The following is a 20944-nucleotide window of genomic DNA, read 5'->3' as shown; positions in this document are numbered from 1 at the left end:
TCCTGCCATCCACTTCACATTATTTCCGCTCAAGACCACTGCAGGTCTTCTCCCACATTTATATTATTCGACGTTCTTGAAAGTTCTCGGATTATTTTCTCCCCTTGAAGGTCGCACTTGGCCCATCTTTACTGCTTTTAATACTCACCTAGTTGTGCTTGCGAGGGGGGTTGAGCTTTGGCTCTTTGGTTCCCCGCCTCTCGACTGGTGTACAGATATTGGAGCCTATTGGGCCTGCTCGGGCTCAGTGTGGTGGTTCTGTCGTTAATGTTAGGGCAATATTATGGTGGTCAGTACAGTGTGTGGTCGTGCCCGGGTGGTGGCGAAGACAGGCACTTGAGTGTAGTCTTGTAGCGGAAAATACATTTTTAACAGTTATCTAATACAAAAATAAACGTTAAGTTAACATTAATAACTGAAACTGGTCACAACACTAGCGCTGCTGAAGCAGTGGTCACAACACTAGCGCTGCTGAAGCAGTGGTCACAACACTAGCGCTGCTGAAGCAGTGGTCACAACACTAGCGCTGCTGAAGCAGTGGTCACAACACTAGCGCTGCTGAAGCAGTGGTCACAACACTACCGCTGCTGAAGCAGTGGTCACAACACTACCGCTGCTGAAGCAGTGGTCACAACACTACCGCTGCTGAAGCAGTGGTCACAACACTACCGCTGCTGAAGCAGTGGTCACAACACTACCGCTGCTGAAGCAGTGGTTACAACACTAGCGCTGCTGAAGCAGTGGTTACAACACTAGCGCTGCTGAAGCAGTGGTCACAACACTACCGCTGCTGAAGCAGTGGTCACAACACTACCGCTGCTGAAGCAGTGGTCACAACACTAGCGCTGCTGAAGCAGTGGTCACAACACTAGCGCTATAGAAACAATAATGGAAAAAGAACTTTGAATATTTTGCTAACGCAATCTTCCACAAATAATATTTTGACAGCTTTCCCGATGTGTAATAGGATTTTCCCAGAGAACGCAAGACTGGCGGGTGTGTGGAAGGGATTCATTCCCCCAGAGGTTTAGGGAGATGAAGTGGGGGCCTCATCTCCCCAGCTGCAGGAATGTGTGGACTAAGAACATTAAAATTAAGGGAATTGTAGAAAACTTTTTAGTTCATACGAGGCGGCGTCTAATTATATCCATCGGAACCTATTCATACATCTGTCTGTCCATACTGGAAACAATCCTTCGATCCCTTCTATTATGTAATCAGGTAGTTTGTTCTATAGATTAACTACGCTGTTTCTAACCCAGTCTTTAGCCAGGACTTTCCTAAAGTCCTGGCTAAAGACTAAACTTCTTTAGTTTAGTCTAAACTTTAGAACTAAACTTCTAAAGTTTAGACTAAAGTCTAAATTTCTCCCATTTATATTGTTTCCAGTTCTCTTTTGTACTTATATATTTAAAGCGTTGTTTATATTCCCCTTTTAAAGAAGCATAAACAAAGAAACAAAATCGGGACATTAATACCAAAGGAATTTGACATATTGACCTGTAATCTATGAGAAAAAAGTGTACGCGCGCGCTTGGGAAATTTAGATTTGCTGGTTTGATCCCATTGAAGAGCTTCTCCATTTGTCCTCTTAAACTGGATCCATTTAATATGGCTCCACAGACCTGATACACCTGCACTCTAGGTTCCGGGAGTTGTTAAACTTCCCAAGACTGGGCCCTCTCTTGTGGTAACTTGGTCCAACAGGCTATTGATTGGAGTGGCCCGCAGGCGCGCACATCCTCTACAGCCTGGTTGGTCCAGTGTTTCCTGCAGGAATGTGTCTAATTTTCTCTTGAAGAGGCCTAGTTTTGTACCAACAATATTGTTGACATTTGCGCGGGAGGAGATTGAATGGCCGTGTACTTCTGATGCTCAATGAACAAATCCACAAGGGCCGTGACGAGGATTCGAACCTACGTCTAAGAGCATCCCAGACGCTGTCTTAATCGACTGAGCTACGACATGGTAAAAGAATTGCAACCAGAAATTCTACTGAATTCTGATGTTCAATGTGTTCTCCGAGTCTCTCTACAATACCTTTACGCCTCATAGGCTCTCTCCCGTATTTCCTACCATATATTTCCCGTCAGTGTTGCATTTCACATGCATGCTATAATGCATATATTATGTGATACCCCGCGCGTCTCTCTTTACAGGGAGTTCGTTTTCCCTGGAAACACAAACCGAAACTGTCTCTATTTTCCGCATATTAAAACTTGTAATAAAGTTGTTACATCTTGGCTTAACGTGTTTATGACGTATTAGAACGTTGTTACAACTTGCTATATTGGTTGTTATAACTGGTTAGGTGGTGGTAAAACTTGTTCGAACGTTGTACCAACGTCGTAGTTTCGGTGTGTGTTTGGCGGGTTGAGAGCTTTGAGATGGTCCCTATAGTTTAGGTGCTTAACTGGGTCGATGGGTGGCATGTATGGTGTCTGTATTCCTTTTTTTCTCTCGGAAATCTGCACTTTTTTGAAAGGGGGCAGCGAGTACTGGGGAGTACTCAAGGCAAGGTAGCACAAGGGCTTTGAAAAGTACGAGTCCGGTGATCCCGGGCGCCGGCGAGAAACAGTGGGCAGAGTTTCTTTCACCCTATGCCCCTGTTACCTAGCAGTAAAATAGGTACCTGGGTGTTAGTCAGCTGTCACGGGCTGCTTCCTGGGGGTGGAGGCCTGGTCGAGGACCGGGCCGCGGGGACACTAAAGCCCCGAAATCATCTCAAGATAACCTCAAGATAACCCTGGATTACAAGTTCTAAATTATCCAATCATTTTCTTTGCTAATGCTGTCTGTATTCGCGTACTAATGCTCACTGAACGTTACCCCATCTGACTTTATTATTCACAGTTCCTTTATTTTCTTGTTTTTTCTTCATCTGGTTGTCTTGGATAATGTATTTCGCTTTAGTTCTTTATTTTTACGATTGGTATCTGGAATTTATTACTGTTGAACATCATGTTATTTTCCGTTGCCCAATCGAAGACTTTTATTGACGTCGGCCTTAATTGTTGACCAGACCACACACTAGAAGGCGAAGGGGCGACGACGTTTCGGTCCGTCCTGGACCATTTTCAAGTCGATTGTCCCAGGATTACATTCACAATCGACTTGAGAATGGTCCAGGACTGCCCGAAACGTCGTCGTCGTCGTCCCTTCACCTTCTAGTGTGTGGTCTGGTCAACATACTTTAGCCACGTTATTGTGACTCATCGCCTGCGTCGGCTTTAATTAATTTTTGATACAAAAGTAATCTTCATGCTGATATGTGTATCGTGAGCAGAGGATGACACAAGGCTGTCTCTTGTATTTTTGTCTATATCTGACATAATGACAAAAGGCATTAGCGCAAGGACTCTCCTGAGCCACAGAGCTTTTCTCTGAACTTAGACTTGATCTTATTTGACTCTTGTTCATTGCATTCTGTTTAACTGAAATTTAATATCCATTGTCCTACTTTACCTGTAATTTTATGAGCTATCACTCCACGGCCACATTTATCAAATGTCTTTGCAAATGTCCATGTATTCATAAGAACATAAGAACAAAGGCAACAGCAGAAGGCCTATTGGCCCATACGAGGCAGCTCCTGTTTATAACCACCCAATCCCACTCATATACTTGTCCAACCCGCGCTCGAAACAATCGAGGGACCCCACCTCCAGCACGTTATGCGGGAATTGGTTCCACAAATCAACAACCCTGCCACCGAACCAGCATCTACCCAAGTCCCTCCCAAATCCAAACCCATCCAATTTAAACCCACTGTTTCGTGTTCTGTCTTGTGTTCATGCAAATTCAACATGCATTTTGTTTTTTCTTCTAATGCTTCTGTGATTTTGCAGTAATAGTTGAGTAATTACGAAAAGCAAGATCTTCCTACTCAAAATCTATTTTGACCAGGATTATAAAAGTCATTGTTCACCACAAAACTTGAGATTTGATTCCTACTCACTCTTCCATAAGCTTAAGGGATGCATATTAGTGCGACTGGTCTGTAGATTTTTTACCTTTGGGCAGAGAAGTTGAATAAGGTTTAAGAAGTTAAAGGTTTCAAGTGCTTCTGGTATCTCCCAGTGTATCCAAGCTTTTTATTGATACTACACTTGGTACTCAAGCTACTGGTACTTTACATTTCTTTGTAAATATTGAATTTAATTTTCAAAGTTTGCTGTGTTCTTGTTTTCATCAGTTATATTATCAGAGTTTTGGATATGATTTATAAAGAAGCTGTCGGTCTTAAATTTTCATGTTGTTTATTGCAATGGTAAACATAGCCTCATATTATTACTTTATCAGTCCCAAGATGCAAGATTAGGAAGCTGCATCTTGGCAGCAACATTGTTTGCTGGTAGATCAACCTTCTCCTAATTGCTGGTTGCAACTCTTCTATCCTCCTCAGTTTAGAGGCGGGACTGTGTCCTCAGAGGAATATTCCTGCAGATCTTTCACCAGGGACACCCAGACTTTAGGTCCAACTCTTTCCGATGTAAGTTTCCTTAAGAGTTTCTGATTCTCATCTGAATATAACCCACTTTTGAACGTCGTCCATTTAATATCCATGATCTTGATGGACAAGATCGTCTATGAATGTTTGTTTATGAGCCGAGGGATGACTTTTGTATCTTTACTCTCTCTGTCTGTCTCTCTCTCTCTCTCTCTCTGTGCCTGTCCTACCCATCCTCTAGCCATGGCGTGACAAGGGACTATTTGGGTGTCTGAGTGACAGCAAGCGCCCCCCCCCCACACTGAGTGGGGCATCACAACAAGGCCTGCTACACCGTCTACCGTCTTCTCCTCTGGTCTGAAAAAACCAGGACTGGGGCTGGACTATAACAATGAGGAAAAAAGTTATATTAACCCAGGTTGCGTGACCAAGAAGAGTTGCTTTTGTGTGTGGCGTGCGAGGCTTTTTTTTCCCCCCCTCCCACTATGTCCTCTGTTCTATTCATGGAGCAAGATTGTCTCACTGGAACGAATTCAGTATCATAGGAGATGGAGTGAGGGATCTGACGTTTCTCCGGTCTTGACCTTCCTGCTCTCTCTTCCTCCTTGACATGTCCAGGACATTTCTGCCCTCTCGATATTTTCCCGGTCCAAGGTGACACAGGTAGAGGCTAAACACTCAGATGTTTGAACATCTGAGTGTTTAGTCTCAGGCAGATCAGAACATCTTTAGTGTTTAACCTAACCTTACTGAAAGACTGGACCCCAAAGATTGACCTCCAAAGACTGGACCCCCCAAAGACTGGACCCCCCAAAGACTGGACCCCCCAACAGACTGGACCCCCCCAAAGACTGGACCGCCCCAAAGACTGGACCCCCCCAAAGACTGGACCCCCCCAAAGACTGGACCCCCCCAAAGACTGGACCCCCCAAAGACTGGACCCCCCTACAGACTGGACCCCCCCAAAGACTGGACCCCCCAAAGACTGGACCCCTCAAAGACTGAGGGTTAAAATTGAGAGGGTTTTTGCTTTTGGTCTCCCATTTCTGGTTTTGGTCTCCCATTACAGGTTGGTTAGAATAAAATACTCGTGGATACTAGACAACCACATCTTTCCAAGAGGGGGACAAATAAATAAGGGCCAAAAATACATAGGGGTCAAATTATCACCAACCATTTAAAAAAAAATCCCTTCTCAATTCTACTTCTCGTTTTTTTTGGCAAAGACAGAGAGAGAATTCTTTACTACAATTATTCTTACCCCTTCTCTCTGTTATACATAATTTTACTTTTTTCCTGATTCAGACAAAGGTTGACAAAAACGAAATGAGGGGCAGAAAATGGGAGATAAAATAGATGGACAAGGGAGGAGATATTGAGGGAGCAAAATACATGAAGGCGGATACATTTTTTTTTAACATAAATGGAGTTAAAGGGACAATGTATTTGGCTCCGTGAAATAAAACTGGAGGTAAATTGAGAGGTGTAAATAAAATAAAATAAAAAATAGGTGTTTAAAGGATAAAGATGGTAAATGGGAGAGGCCCCCGTAAGCATGATGGAGAAAATGGTGATAATGGGTGTTAATGGATGCTAATGGGAGAGTGAGTTCCTTGTTTTCCAGGCCGCTGCTGGTGTGGGAGTTACTGTTCTCCCAGGCCGCTATTGTGGGAGAGAAGAGGGAGTGAGTTATCAGGGGAAAGCGCCAATCCATTACGACTATATAGCACTGGGAAGGGGTCACGATAAGGATTTGTGATGGAATGGGGGACAGGAGTGGTGCCCCAACCACTTGTGGACGGTCGGGAGATTGAACGCAGATCTGCATGAAGCGAGACCGTCGCTCTACCGTCCAGCCCAAGTGGTTACTGTCCTCCCAGGCTCCATAGTGGTTTGGGAGGATGGTAGATATTGTGGGAGAGTGATTGTTGTACTCATATAAACTTATCAGAATTTTCTCTCGGGGGATTGAACTTCGCCTCTTTGGTCAATTAACTGGTGTACAGGTTCCTGAGACTATTGGGCTCTTATCATATCCACATTTGAAACTGTGTATGGAGTCTGCCTACACCACGTCACTGCCTAATGCATTCCATTTGTTCACTATGGCACTGAAAACATTCTTTCTAATGTGTGAGAGGTTTATTTTGGCTACTCGGTTTCCACCTGTGTCCCTTTGTGTGAGTGCGAACATGGTAAATAGTCTGTCTTTTCTATCTTGCCTATCATTTCCCTTCATAGTTTTGTACGTGATAATCTTTTGTCTTCCAATGACGTGAGGTTTAACTCCTGTAGCCATTCCTGGATCTCGTACCTCGTAGTTCTGGGACTAATCTGGTTGTTTTTCTCCGACCTTGACTAGATATGGATTCCACGCTGGAACTGCATACTTCAGGATTGGTCTGACATGAGTGATGTACAAAGTTCTGAATGATTTCTTAAATTTCGAAAGGTAATTCATAATTGTTGCCTAACCTTGCACATTCCTCTGATGATATCTTCCTGATATGGTCCCCATCAGCGGGTGATGAGGGGGGGGGCCTGGAGGTGTGATGAAGGGGGCCCCCTGAAGATGTGATGAAGGGGGCCCCCTGAAGATGTGATGAAGGGGGCCCCCCTGAAGATGTGATGAAGGGGGCCCCCCTGAAGATGTGATGAAGGGGGCCCCCTGAAGATGTGATGAAGGGGGGCCCCCCTGAAGATGTGGTGAAGGGGCCCTTGTGTGCCACCAGCAGGCAGGAGAGGAGGGGGCTTCTGCTGCCTTCACCAGTCTGTCGTGACGTGCAGAAGCGAAATAAACTCCCACGAGTGTGCCGTGTGTGAGAGACCTATACATTGCCTGATGTTACTCCGTCTGGTGAATGATCTCGGAAACTGCGAGCGATTTCTGAGGGGAGCAATCCACTTTTTCGGCGGCAAAAAAAGCGTCCAAGTGGAGGGCCCACTTCAACTAATCGGTTCGTCTAGTTATCCAGTTAGACACTGGTTCAAGTGGTAATTGCTGGGTTGATATCATTATAGGTCCTCAGACAATAGTGACCTATGTATACTGTTGCTGTGACCACTAAGGTTGACCATGTGCAGGCGAGGAGTCACAATAACGTGGCTAAAGTAAGTTGAGCAGACCACACACTAGAAGGTGAAGGGACGACGACGTTTCGGGCCGTCCTGGACCATTCTCAAGTCGATTGTGAATGGTCCAGGACGGATCGAAACGTCGTCGTCCATTCACTTTCTAGTGTGTAGTCTGGTCAACGTTGACCATGTGCTTATGCCTTCGCATGTTGGGCTGGGAGGGTCTGCAGGGCTGCGAAGTTCAAGTTCTGATTAACTTTGTTTTCCCAACACAGCCTCTGTCAGGCTCTGTTATAAAAGTTGAGCCTCTCCAAGTGTTCTACTGTTCTCGACGGGACTATGTTCTTCAGCACTTTACAAGGAATAATTGTCAGCGACACTGGTCTATAATTTACTGCCTCCTGTGAACAAATCCACAAGGGCCGTGACGAGGATTCGAACCTGCGTCCGGGAGCATCCCAGACACTGCCTTAATCGACTGAGCTACGACAGGGTTCACGGCCCTTGTGGATTTGTTCATTTGATGCATCACGTTAGTGTGTGTACTGCCTTCTGTCTCTCCCCTCTCGTGAATATTGGGACTAAGTTGGCCTTTTATAGAATCCTGGGAGAATTCCTGTATCGAATGCTTTATTAAATATCTCCGTTAGCGAGTGACATAACACCTGTGTAGCCTCCTTCAGTAGCCATGGAGATAGTCAGTCTGGCTCGATTGATGTTGTTGCGTCTTTTTTCTTCAGGTGTTTTTTTAATCTCTTCCACAGTGACTACCGTGTCGTCTGGCCTTTCATCACTCATTTCTAGTCTTTATCTTGGTTCCATTGTAAAGATTTAGTGAATTTTATCGTTTAGTTCCTCACATACCTCCTTGTCGTTTTCCGTGAGACTTTTCCCTTGATTTTTTAGCTTTGTCACATGAGCTCTTAACTATTTGTTTCCTTACATAGGTATAAAACAGCTTTGGTTGTTCCGTAGCTTTTGCAGCTGCTGTCATTTTCAAAATTCTCAACCCCTTTTCCCTGTCGATTCATTTCAGGCTCACTTTAGCGCATTTATATTCTCCTCTGTTCCTTCCCCTCTTCTACTTTTCCATTATTTTTTTTATTCCTCTTCTTTTCTTGGTTTCTCCTATTAAACCAGGGATTTACTTTGCCATTCCCATCCACCGTCTTCTTGAGTGGGATGTATATTTAGGCTGCATCTGGACTCTTCTGAGTGACAACTTCCCTAATTTCATTTGTCTCCCCTTCCAGTTCTCTCTCCCACTGGACGTCACTCAGAAAATCCATCACCTTACTGTAGTCCCCACTTCTGTGTAGTCTGAGTATGAGTAGTCTGAGTATGAGTAGTCTGAGTATGAGTAGTCTGAGTATGAGTAGTCTGAGTATGAGTAGTCTGAGTATGAGTATACTCCTCGACGTGTTGAGGTGTATCCAGTTCCTTTAGTTCCGTTACATCCTGAATCGCGATAATGTTGTAGTCACTAGCTTCTAGGGGCATCTCGTGCCGTGTGTGGTGAGAGAGAGGGCGTGCCGTGTGTGAGGGGGCCGTGCAGTGTCTGAGGGGGCCGTGCAGTGTCTGAGGGGGCCGTGCCGTGTCGGACAAGAGCGTGTAAAGCAACGATCTGAGCGACCAGAGATATATCAGGGCTGAGGGCGGTGTTGAAGCATAGTTTGGGGCAGCGGTGAAACAGCGCGCGTCAACAAAGTGTACATTGCTCGTATCTCGCAGAAGGCAGCTTGATGCACGCACTTTTCTGAGGGGTTTCATTCGTGTCTGAAATACATATTGATATAACATGTACACCTCGCAACTTTCTCTAGTGCTTTAGCGTTTTAAATCTAAGTGCGTTTCGAACGCCAACTCCTGGAATGCATAAACTTTTTTAAACAAAAGTTTGTACAGAAGCTTTCTTAAACAATAACATGAGAGAGAGCGTCCTAGAATACATCCTCAGTAACTCAACTTGAAGACTGTAAAAGCCTTTGCCTTTGGGGTAAATTCCGAGAGATTTCCCCTTCTCTTTTTACCCAAGACGACGAATGTTTTAAAACTGGGAAGATAGCGATTCTTAAATTTATCGATTATGGATTTTTTTAGAGAGTAAGTGCTGCAGGTGAACGAATATTAATATGGCGGTGATCTATTAAAGGTTCAAATAAAATTTGATGGAAAAGTTAGAACGCTTCAGGGAGCGTTCAGCTGTAGAGGAGAGTGAGAAGAGTCTGCGTTCTTGACGGTTAAACGCTGAAGAGGACATTGACGGAGTCTCGAACTTTTTTCCACCTGGTTATTCTCCTCTCTCTCTTTCTTTCTTTCTCTCTCTCTCTCTCTCTCTCTCTCAACCTCAATATTATCCTTCGCATTTTCAACTTTGCGTTTAAGGAACATGAATTCCAGATTATTTAAAAATGCAACCATGTCAATAATGGAGGAAGGTGGAGATGGAAGAGTTAGGGTAAGGGATGTTAGCGTGAGCTGAGGGGGAGTTGTGTGCTGACTGACCTTCACACAATGTTGCTGACTGAAGGAGCAGTCCGCAGTAGCTCCTTCGGTGCACTGCTGACTGGAGGAGCAGTCAGCAGTAGCTCCTTCGGTGCACTGCTGACTGGAGGAGCAGTCCGCAGTAGCTCCTTTGGTGCACTGCTGACTGGACGAGCAGTCAGCAGTAGCTCCTTCAGTGCACTGCTGACTGGACGAGCAGTCAGCGGGAGCTCCTTCGTTGTGCTACTGACTGGAGCAGCAGTAGCTCCCTCAGTGCACTGCTGACTAAAGCAGCAGTCAGCAGTAGCTCCCTCAGTGCACTGCTGACTAAAGCAGCAGTCCGCAGTAGCCCGTCCTGAGCACTACTGGTCACGAATGCACTTGAGGAAGCGTTCTCGAGATAAACTCTCCTCCCTGCAGAATCTCGTGAGCTCCTTGAGGCTGTCTCGTAACAATTACCTGCTTGATTAAATTGTCTCTGGCGTCACAATGAGGTAATTAGATACAAATAAATACAATAAGATAATACGTGTCAAAATAATACACAAGTACATGTACAATGAATGAATATAATACGAGCAGAAAAAGCTTAAATGGAACTAATCAATTTAAATAAATCTTAAAGATCAAATCAATAAGAAACGACGTTAGTTTCCTTACTTTGTGACGTGTGTGTGGGGTTGGTCATCCTGTGTTCAGCCAGGTTGTTGTGGACCATCGTCTGCATCAGATCAATAACACAGAAGCTGTGTGGCAGTGGGCTAGTCTTGGTCCTAAAATTAAATATTCCTCGGATATGAAAACCATCGTTTTGCAGGATTAGTGAAAGCAGATGGTGTTTAGTAAGACCCAGGTCAGGGCTTTCTAGCCTCTATCCCCCTCCTTCATCTATCCTCCCTCCTCTATCTATCCTCCGGGCATCCCTAGTGCCATCCACGTGCCCACGTGTTGATTATAAAAAAATGATGTAGACTAACACTCAATTGCGTGTACAGTATTTGGAATTTGCATCTATAAATGGGCATCAACATTAACCATTTAACGAATTTCAAGTTTAGAATAGATGGATTAAGACGTCCTAGTTAACTTACACACATTCAGACACTGATAAGCAAAGACAACGAAGTATGAGATTGGTTCTTTATCTCACTTAAGTATATAATATATTCACCAATATTAAAAGCTATTTTCTCTTCACATTCACCGAATACACACACATACACCAAGATCTGAAAGGATAAGTAAAAGGACAATATATCCCAGAAATACTACGCATAAAGATCAATAAAGTTTGGTTAGAGGACAATATAATAAAAATAATTCCTTAAAATAATAAATAAATAAAAAATAAAAATATTACGAGATTTTGTTACGAGGACAATTCATTTCAAATTACAAAGTAAAGCAAGATATAAAACATTAAATTATAAACAACAATAAACTTTGACATAATTAAAATCAAAATAGTAGTTATAATTTTAACTGCACTTTTCAATTAAAAATTACTGTCTTGGTAATCTACATGACTGACAGTTGAAATATATAAATATTTTCTTGTAAATGTGAGCCATTTAGACTCGTACAACTTATTGTGTGAGAGTGATTTGATAAACTTTAAGTCAAAACACTAAACTTTAACAAATATCCTTTTAAAAACCTAAGATTCTTAGTATTAATGCATTAAAATGTATATGAAACATAATGTATAACTGGCAAGATGTGTTGTTGTAATGTTAATTGGTAAAAAACAATAAAGTTAACAAAATATTAAATATCGTAGGTGATAGAAGAATTTTAGATTTAATGGAGGACAGCGAGATCCTATGCTTACTAAGATTAATCTTATCATTTAAGATTATGCTTATTTAAGCATCATTATGCTTTTTTAAGATTAAACTTATCACGATAAAAAAAATATTTTACACATAAACTGCAGCAAAACTAAGAGGAAAGGTTTTCCCAGGTGTTATCTCATAACTTGGTTTTAAAATATCACTAATGAGGCCTCATCTGCAGAGTGAATTAATGACTTGGTTGATGGTGTTTAGACCTACCACCCCTAACACACACCCCAGGGACCAGTTATGGCCCGGGTGGTGGAAGGTCGCCTTTCACAGGCACTAGAGATCTTGTTTTTTCAATTTAATGAGAAATAAGTTGGAAAATCCAAATGAGAAATAAGCTGGAAAATCCAGGTGAGAAATAAGCTGGAAAATCCAGACTGACATAAATGTGTTGCTGAGAAAAGTAACACACACACACACACACACACACACACACACACGCACGCACACGCACGCGCGCGCACACACACACACACACACACACACACACACACACACACACACACACACACGCACGCACACACACACACACACGCACACACACACACACACGCACACACACACACACGCACACACGCGCACACACACACACACACACACACACACACACACACACGCACGCACGCACACACACTCTTTCTCTGAAAGATCATGAGCCCTGTGGGACGGGTCACATGGTCAGTGAACTCTTCCCGTATATCGTCATTAACAGACGCAACATCTGTATTAAAATTTTCACTTTAGACACTTGTAGAGAGTATCTCTCGAGTTTATTTTGGATCGAGAAACGCTGTTTCACCATTAGCATTTAAGGCGACCTGCATGCCAATAAGTGCTTCAATCAACGGGAGAGAATATATAAATATGATTGGGGGCTGTTTTCATCTTTGAAACAACCTGGTCTATGATATCTCTGGGCGTGTGTGTATATACGTCAGATATACGTCAGTGAACAGTGTTGTCTGTCAACGCCAAAATAAATGCTATGGCTGTTATCCTTCCTAGGGTTGATAGGCATCTCCTTAGACAATCATGAGACTGGTGCTTGGTATATCCTCTTGCGAACCGATGGCATATCCCCCTTGTGAACCGATGGCATATCCCCTTTGTGAACCCATGGCAAATCCCACTTGTGAACCCATGGCATACCCCATATAAATATACGTGTATATAGACGAGGAGTCACAATAACGTGGCTGAAATATGTTGACCAAACCACACACTAGAAAAGTGAAGGGACGACGACGTTTCGGTCCGTCCTGGACCATTCTCAAGTCTTCACTTTTTAGTGTGTGGTTTGGTCATCAATATATGTATATATATAAATGGTATTCATATATATGAACCTGTGTGTAAAAGACACACATATGTTGTAATGAAACCAGCTGATGAAAAGTGTGTTTGAGGTAACTCGTGAGTAAAATAGTCTGTAGGTGGACGGCTAGAATTAATACATATATAAATGGAAGTGTTCTTATTGTGGTCTCCTCTCCTAAAGATTGTTTCAAGAAGTGAAATTCTGAACCGGTAGGCACTGGGCCCTCCTCGGTGTCCTGGTTGATGGTTTCCCATGGTTTCAGAGCTCAATTTTTTGTTTTGTTTTCTTTACACATCTTATTAGTATCGACCTTTGATTCTTCCTTTCAAACTGGCGTGGCGGGGCGAGCCACGAATCGAGACTGGCTGGCTCTTCTGTCCACTAGGTGTGTTGGGTTATGTCCCAGGCGCAGATCCGACCGCTTCCTCAGGCTCCTGTCCCTTTCTGGTCCCTTCCACTCGCTCCTCTCCCTTCCTCTGCTGTTTCTGTGGCAGGTACGTTGTCTCGTTCCCCTCCCATGATCCTCCAATTCAATTTCTTTATTATGCACTCCATACCTATCCCGTGGGCGGTGGTGGGACGGGTTACAGAGGCACAGAATGGGCTCAGGTACTGAAACCCATAGTTCGTTTAGCTAACCAAGTGGCCATATATTGAAGCTAGTTATACAATTGTTAATGTTACATACACATGTACATATACATATATATATATATATATATATATATATATATATATATATATATATATATATATATATATATATATATATATATATATCCATGTACGTTCCATGAAATGTTTGGTCCGCTTACGTGGGGGCAAAATATATATTGATCTCTTGTATATATAAACCCGATGTCTTTGATGATCATATACATTTGTTTTCATCTTATGTCAGGTTAAATGTTAACTTTCGCCCTTAACGGTCTGGCGGACATGCAAGTGAAGCCCATTCTTAGGATGAGGCTGCCCCCACCTTCCTAAAAAAAAAATTGTTTTGCGTTGATGTGAAGCGCGGGTTTCCAGGAGCGTTTATCTGAATACAAGCATGGGTATTACCGCCTCCCCTACCCATACCCGTTCTCGCAAATTTAATAAGTCAATATTGACTTATTAAATATGTGCATAGGTGACATAACATAATAGATACCCTTAAAAAGATTCATAGAAAACACCGACCTTACCTAACCTTGTTAGTATCTTAAGATAAGCATCTTATTGCTTCGTAATTACAATTATTACCTAACCTATAATAGGTATAGGTTAAGTAATAATTGTAATTACGAAGCAATAAGATGCTTATCTTAAGATACTAACAAGGTTAGGTAAGGTCGGTGTTTTCTATGAATCTTTTTAAGGGTATCTATTATGTTTAGTATATCACCTATGCACGTAGTTAATAAGTCAATATTGACTTTACGAATTCCCTACCCATACCCACTCGTTGTTGGTGGCGGTGATCTTCGCGACTGAAAGGAGAATATTCGAGTCAATCTTATAACTTTAGAAACTCGGTTATCCACGTTGATATATTCAAGGATTTCCCCGCCCCCTATATCCCTCTATCTCTCTCTCTCTCTCCTAGCCCTTAAATTCATCCCCCCCTCTCCCCCTATCCCATCGTGGTAGACAATAGGCACACACACACCTATTCTCATCAGCCCTCGGTAATGCCTATAGCGCCCTGTCCGAGAATAGGTACATAACTTTTCTGAGCCAGTGAAACACCTAGTGGATATTTTTTTATCCACGGGTGTTTCTAAGTCCTAGCGAGGCTTTTTGACCTCCGTGTAGCTAATCCATCTATGCTAAAAATAATCCTCGCTTTATTATTATTGGCTGCATTGATTGCAATGACTACATTGTAATCAATTGCCTATATACCCCTGTGTTTTCACCCTCATATGCTGGTTACAAACTAGAAAAAACACATGCTTAAAACCCCCTCTCCCTTGCACTGCTTGCTTTTTAAAATGACATGTCTATGGTGCTCGAAAGCAAAAATTGTTGCGAAAAAATCATTTTTTGTTTTGATATTGTTCATTAGCAGCCAGGAAGCATGAAAATCCAAGTAAAAAGTTTCTACCTTGTGTAGTTTAGCTGGAGTGGCCGGGAGAATTTGCGGTTTTTATTTTTTTTTTCGTTGGTGGTTTAAAACTGAGGCGAGTTGCCACGTTGCTATCAATGTTAAAAGTAATAATCAGTATAAATATTTTGTGTTGTAATATTACATTTGGTTGCATTGACTTCGCTTTTAAAGTTTCATAGTTATTGTTAATCGATTTATGCTGCTGTACTCGGTACTGATTTGGACTGTTTCTCCCGCACAGCATAGGCCCCCCCCCCCACACTGCCCGGGGGGAGCCGCCCCCGCACTGCCCGGGGCCTGAACGCACTTCTATTAAAGGTGAGTACTGGGGAAGACGGACACTATTCTCAAGTGTCCATTACCAACATATGTGAGTGGTTATCTTGAGGTTCCCTTGAGATGATTTCGGGGCTTAGCGTCCCCGCGGCCCGGTCCTCGACCAGGCCTCCTTTTTTTGTTTCACCCCCCCTCCCCCCTCCCTCCCGGGAAGCAGCTCGTAACAGCTGTCTAACTCCCAGGTACCTATTTACTGCTAGGTAACAGGATCATCAGGGTGAAAGAAACATTTTGCCCATTTGTCTCCGCCTCCACCGGGCATCGAACCCGGAACCTCAGGACTACGAATCTGAAACGCTGTCCACCCAGCCGTCAGGCGCCACCGGAGTGATGTAAAGATTTTCTATGGAAATATTACATTTTTGTTAACATTTTAATTTTACGTTATTATAAGTTTTCGTTATTACTTATGATTGGAATTTTCTTAGTTAAAACTACGAGAAATGGGACCAAAACTTAGTTTACCTAACTTGTCAATATTAATTTCCTTAACACATTGAATTAGTAAGAATAAACCAATTTGGGAAGAAATTACACACAGAAATCACAATTGCGTGATGCATCAAATGAACAAATCCACAAGGGCCGTGACGAGGATTCGAACCTGCATCCGAGAGCATGTCGTAGCTCAGTCGATTAAGGCAGCATCTGGGATGCTCTCGGACGCAGGTTCGAATCCTCGTCACGGCCCTTGTGGATTTGTTCATTTAAGAACAGTGCTGAATATAGTGGAGGTGTGAGGCGCCAAGCCGGCCACCCTTATAGAGCTATTTTGACTATAGAGCCAAATGGGCCACTCCAATAGTGTGTGTGGGCGGCACAAAGCTACACCAAAGGTTCTCTGACCATTGTGCCTCTGTAGCCTCCAGGCAAACTGTCCCTTTGCTGGCTGTTAAGGCTCGGGGGAATTGAGCGCGAGCGCGCAGGACGTCCACAGGATGAAATATCCGACACCAGCTCCTTGCTGTAAAATCCCCCGTAAGATCTGGACCCAGATTCACGAAACAGTTACGCAAGTACTTACGAACGTGTACATCTTTTCTCAATCTTTGTCGGCTTTGGTTACATTTATTAAACAGTTTAGAAGCATGAAAACTTCCCAATCAACTTTTGTTTTTGTTATTAACAGCCTCCTGGTGCTTCGGAGCCCCCGAAATGATCTCAAGATAACCTCAAGATAATTTGTGAATCACCCCACTGCTAATAAGATATCAGATAACATATGGTTGGTGATTAGGGGAATGAAGAACAATTAGGGGAATGGAGAAGGGTAAGGGAATGAAGGGAGGGAAAGAATGAATGAATTGACATATTTTGGGTATAAAAAGTCGTAATTTCAAACTGCAAATATGTGCGGAGAGTCAGAATTTGGCTCCAAAATATGGCCCAGGAGTCGGATTTAGGATATTTGGGATATTTTGAAAACTGCAGGGGGGTTTGGACAAAATGTGACCCAATGCGGTTTTCAGTAATTGTCATACTTTCGGTTTAAATTTCATAATTTCAAACTGCAAATATGTGCAGAGAGCCAGAACCTGGCTCCAAAATATGGCCCAGGAATCGGATTTGGGATATTTTGAAAACTACAGGGGGGTTTGGGCAAAATGTGACCCATCGCCGTTTTCAATGATTGGCATATTTTTTTTTTAAGTCGTAATTTCAAACTGCAAATATGTGCAAAGAGCCAAAATTGGCTCCAAAATATGGCCCGGAGTCGGATTTGGGATATTTGGGATATTTTGAAAACTGCAGGGGGGTTTGGGCAAAATGTGACCCATCCCAGTTTTCAGTAATTGACATATTTTCGGTATGAAAAGTCGTAATTTCAAACTGCAAATATGTGCAGAGAGCCAGAATTTGGCTCCAAAATATGGCTCAGGAGTCGGATTTGGAATATTTGAGATATTTTGAAAACTGCAGGGGGGTTTGGGCAAAATGTGACCCTGTGCGGTTTTCACAGACTTTGCAAAGTTTTACACAGACTTTGCAAAGGCGTTCGACAAATGTGACCATGGGGTGATATCTCACAAAATGAGGTCAATGGGAATAACTGGAAAAGTAGGACGCTGGATACTCAATTTCCTGTCGAACAGAACACAAAGAGTAACAGTCAATCAGATAAAATAGTCCAAGCGATGTTAAAAGCTTTGTACCTCAAGGTGTATACAGTCCTTGCACCGCAACTGTTCCTTATTCTCATATCTGATATAGACAAAAATACACGCCACAGCTTCGTGTCGTCCTTTGCAGATGACACAAAAATCAGCATGAAAATTACCTCCGCTGAAGACATTGAAAAACTAAAAGCAGATGTCAACAAAGTCTTCGATTGGGCAGCAGAAAATAACATGGTTTAACAGTGATAAATTTCAGGTACTCAGGTACGGCAAAAATGAGGATCTGAAACATAATACACGGTACAAAACACAATCGAATCTTCCCATAGTAGGAAAACAGCATGTCAAGGATTTGGGAATAATGATGTCCGACGATCTAACGTTTAGGGAGCATAACCAAGCAAATATCGCGTCAGCCAGAAAAATGATCGGATGGATTACGAGAACTTTCAAATCCAGGGATCCCATCACAATGGTTGTACTCTTCAAGTCACTTGTGTTGTCCCGTCTCGAGTACTGCTCAGTACTCACTTCCCCCTTCAGAGCAGGAGAGATTGCTGAAATAGCGGGAATACAGAGAACGTATACGGCACGCATAGACGAGATAAAACACCTAAATTATTGGGATCGTCTCAAAGCTCTCCAAATGTACTCTCTAGAAAGGAGACGAGAGATATACCAAATAATATACACATGGAAAATACTGGAGGGCCAGGTCCCAAATCTACACGGTAAAATAACAACGTACTGGAGTGAATGATATGGAAGAAAATGCAATATTGAACCAGTGAAGAGCAGAGGTGCCATAGGCACAATCAGAGAACACTGTATAAACATCAGAGGTCCGCGGTTGTTCAACGTCCTCCCAGCGACTATAAGAAATATTGCCAGAACAACCGTGGACATCTTCAAGAGAAAACTGGACTGTTTTCTAAGAGAAGTTCCGGATCAGCCGGGCTGTGGTGGGTATGTGGGCCTGCGGGCCGCTCCAAGCAACAGCCTGGTGGACCAAACTCTCACAAGTCGAGCCTGGCCTCGGGCTGGGCTTGGGGAGTAGAACAACTCCCAGAACCCCATCAACCAGGTATCAACCAGGGAATGGAGGTAGACGGAAAATGGGGTGCAAGCTTGAATGCCAGTGAAGATGAGTTGACATAGTTGACATTTACTCACGCACCGTACCTGAGAGTACTCACCAGTTGTGACAACCAATTGACACGTGGTTAACTATGACACTTTATGATATTGACTGTCACACAACTGTCATACAGGCATGCCATTGCCACCTAGTGACAGGTATTCATGTATACAACATACATTCGAAATATAGATTGAGATATACACAGCAACAATGCCAACCAGTCACATACTTTCATACAATTTTAAAACTAATTTTACTACAGTGATATGCGTTGCGGCCATAAGTTCCGTTTGAACACATAGCGGGGAAATTGGTACATTTCATCATCTGAAAAATGACATGGAAAAACACGAACGATTGCAAATATTTCGTTGACAATGAGAACTATTCGCCTGCAACATTGTTTGATAACAGCTCACAGCTGGCGTCGTGAGGCTGCAAGTTGAGCACCATCAGAATGGTGATGTTGGATGGTGCATTTCAATAAGACAAACAAGTAGATTGCAACTGCTCTTCCCCCCTCCCCCCTTCCCTCCCCCTTCCCCCCTCCCCCTTCCCTCCCCCCTTCCCCCCTCCCCCCTTCCCTCCCCCCTTCCCCCCTCCCCCCCCCTTCCCCCCTCCCCCCTCCCCCCCCCTTCCCCCCCCCTTCCCCCCTTCCCCCCCTCCCCCTTCCCTCCCCCCCTTCCCCCCCTCCCCCTTCCCTCCCCCCCAGGGCAGGATCTGAGGCACAGTTTTAAGGTGGAACTTGAGAGGAACGTTTTTTTTTTTTAATGGCCTTGTGTAACCCATACGATCGAAATACGACGTTCTATGCTAGAGGACTGGGTTGCGGAGCCGCTTGGGCAACTTTCATTCCAGGTGGAACACTCTGTCTTCAATTGGTGTTTTATTTACGGATTTTGTTATAATTTTGTTCATACTTGATTCGTCTGAGGAAGAATAATAATAATTGAAAAAAAATAATAATTAATAAAGGACGTGATTGTTTGAGACCCTGTTTAAAGAACGTGATTGCTTGAGACCCCGTTTAAAGGACGTGATTGTTTGAGACCCTCGTTTAAAGAACGTGATTGTTTGAGACCTTCGTTTAAAGGACGGGATTGTTTGAGACCCCCGTTTAAAGGACGTGATTGTTTGAGACCCCGTTTAAAGAACGTGATTGTTTGAGACCCCGTTTAAAGAACGTGATTGTTTGAGACCCCGTTTAAAGAACGTGATTGCTTGAGACCCCGTTTAAAGAACGTGATTGTTTGAGACCTTCGTTTAAAGAACGTGATTGTTTGAGACCTTCGTTTAAAGAACGTGATTGTTTGAGACCTTCGTTTAAAGGACGGGATTGTTTGAGACCCCGTTTAAAGAACGTGATTGTTTGAGACCTTCGTTTAAAGAACGTGATTGTTTGAGACCCCCGTTTAAAGAACGTGATTATTTGAAACCCCGTTTAAAGAACTTTAGAGTGGGTTCCTCCAACGCTTCTCGTGTCGTCTCGGTTAAAATTAGTACTAGCATAAGAATGATGTCAGATCTTGGCAAATGTTTATCAACAATCCAGTGTGATGTGACGACACATCAACGTGACTCATACGTCAGGCTGCGAGCAGCCGCGTCCAACAGCCTGGTTGATCAGTCCGGCAACCAGGAGGCCTGGTCGACGACCGGGCCGCGGGGACACTAAGCCCCGGAAGCACCTCAAGGCAAGGTAACCTCAAGGCGACACTCACTCCACGGGATTGCAAACCTGGAGATGGGCAGCCTTCGCCTCTCGAAGGTAATCAGACTCCAGCTCTTAAGGAAATTGTCAAGTGTGTGTTCATAACCATCCACGAGTTCAGCTGTGACGAGTGAAGCTTTAAAAAAAAGCAAAGAAGTGGTAATAGAGCCATTTATGGAACACCTTTAATTACTGAACAAATCCACAAGGGCCGTGACGAGGATTCGAGCCTGCGTCCGGGAGCAGGTTCGAATCTTTCGAAGCGAAAAGGAACCTGCGAACCTTTTAATTACTGTTGTGGACAGGTATATGGATAGCCAGCCATCGCTCAATTAACCCATGACCCCAATTTACTCTTAAATTGATAACGGATGTT

General features: G+C 43.4%; 2 protein-coding genes across 3 annotated transcripts in view; one reads left to right on the top strand and one right to left on the bottom strand.

Moving 5' to 3' along the window:
• Nucleotides 1-20944, top strand: part of LOC123770698 (macrophage mannose receptor 1-like) — a 235825-nt gene that overhangs the window by 45330 nt on the left and 169551 nt on the right. The window contains exon 2 of one of the 2 annotated variants that reach the window (XM_045762801.2): nucleotides 15505-15581. The exons of the other annotated variant lie outside the window; for it this stretch is intronic. The gene's annotated coding sequence lies outside the window, so the exon portion shown is untranslated. The remainder of the gene's footprint in view (nucleotides 1-15504; nucleotides 15582-20944) is intronic. 2 annotated transcript variants of the gene reach the window in all.
• Nucleotides 1-20944, bottom strand: part of LOC138353170 (PML-RARA-regulated adapter molecule 1-like) — a 109619-nt gene that overhangs the window by 20761 nt on the left and 67914 nt on the right. The window lies entirely within an intron of this gene.

This window comes from Procambarus clarkii, chromosome 56 (genome assembly GCF_040958095.1).
Source record: "Procambarus clarkii isolate CNS0578487 chromosome 56, FALCON_Pclarkii_2.0, whole genome shotgun sequence".
Classification (NCBI taxonomy): domain Eukaryota; kingdom Metazoa; phylum Arthropoda; class Malacostraca; order Decapoda; family Cambaridae; genus Procambarus; species Procambarus clarkii.
The sequence above is the reverse complement of the archived record's forward strand: the minus strand, read 5'-3'. Positions and strand labels throughout refer to the sequence as shown.